At 46.4% G+C, this 1,639-nt stretch overlaps 1 pseudogene; it reads left to right on the forward strand.

The window, feature by feature from the left end:
• Window positions 1-1,639, forward strand: part of LOC107104076 — a 95,125-nt pseudogene that overhangs the window by 28,893 nt on the left and 64,593 nt on the right.

The following is a 1,639-nucleotide window of genomic DNA, read 5'->3' on the forward strand; positions in this document are numbered from 1 at the left end:
GATCTGATTGGTTTATTTGGCCCGTCTATCACCAACATAGGCCAATCAGCTAACCAGGATTTTCGCCCCTTCCCAAAATTACTTCAACGGAAGGTTTCCAGATGGATATGCGGAGCAAATCTATCTGGCGGAGTCGGGTTACCAGATGTTCCTCAGTGGCTCTGATCCATGAGTGTCTGACCTCTGGCTCTCCACCTTCAGGAGTGCGTCTGTAAGATCTCCAAGGACTGCGTCCTTCCTCGCTGGCACATGAAGGACTTCTTTCACTCCTTCCTCATCGTCTTCAGAGTGCTGTGCGGCGAGTGGATCGAGACCATGTGGGACTGCATGGAGGTGGCCGGCCAGCCGCTCTGCATCCTCGTCTTCATGCTGGTCATGGTTATCGGGAACCTGGTGGTGAGTTCTCCCTGCTCTGTCATGGTGGCCAATAGAGGGCGCCACAGCAGAAGGTTTCTAACTGAAATGGTTCAAAGCTGTTAGCGTCTGCTGGTTCTGCTGAGTCAAAGTGCATCAGAAGGACCTGGTTTGGTTGGACTTCAGCGTTCTGTTGGGTTCAGTTTCAGTCCTCACCTCTCATGGAACTTCTAAGGGAGCTATTCTGACCCGTATGGACGGGCTAATGCTGCGTTCACACCAAAGCTTCAAAAAAAAAAGCTCAAACGCAGAAATCTGGACTCTGGATCAATCTGGGGTCCAGCTGCTTTGCTGATTCGACATTCTGGTTGTTTATCTGCTCGGTTCTGTAGCTTTAAACCAGAGAGCAGCTCGGCTTTATTTACTTTGAGTTAGGAAAATAGTTTTAACACGTTTTTAAACGAGAAAATCCACCTATGATCAGTTCATCAGGGTTATAATCCCACTAAAATCTGCAGTTCTTGTCGGGAGCTCATGAGTGGAAATCCCCACTGGAAGCTCTCTGCTGCTGCTCTGCAGCTGGAAGGGAATAGAAAGAGATTATAAGGTTTGTAGTAAAAACTGCAAGAACCAGAAAATACAATCATCCATCCATCCATCCATCCATCCATCCATCCTTCATCGTCTTTTCATCAGAAATGATGTAACTTATTTCCTCCTCATCGTCCTTCCTGGTTCTTATTACAGCCTGGAGTGACTTCCTCATCTGTGGATCATAACGAGTCTCTGAGTTGGCAGCAATAACTGGGCTCCTGTTAGGCTTAATGCTCTCGTGGAGATTTAATAATGAGGCTGATACAGCAGGCAGGAGCACACTCACACGCTCATTGTCACTAACAGCACTTATATCTGCTTCTGCAGAGGTTTACGCTGACCCCAGTGAACCAATGTACCTGAACACATCGCGATGCATTTGAGTCACGATGACCGCAGCTTTTCTTTTCACCTGATTTATCCCGTTAGGGACGCTCTGATTCTGATCCATGTGGAGGCATGTGTGCTCGCCCGTTCTCCTTTAGGAGACGCCAAGTGTTTCATCCTGTGATGGATAAATCTAATGAACGTTACAGAGAGTCTGAAGAAAGGAAGACGGAGGCAAAGAATATTAAAAAAAAACAACAAAACTGACAAAAATGTGGGGAAAAAATTCAGAATAAGAGCAGCGAATGGATCGGAGATAAGAAGGAAAAATAGGGGGGAGAAATAATAGATGTTTGAAATAAAG

Source organism: Cyprinodon variegatus, unplaced genomic scaffold (genome assembly GCF_000732505.1).
Source record: "Cyprinodon variegatus isolate N-32 unplaced genomic scaffold, C_variegatus-1.0 Scaffold1607, whole genome shotgun sequence".
NCBI lineage: Eukaryota > Metazoa > Chordata > Actinopteri > Cyprinodontiformes > Cyprinodontidae > Cyprinodon > Cyprinodon variegatus.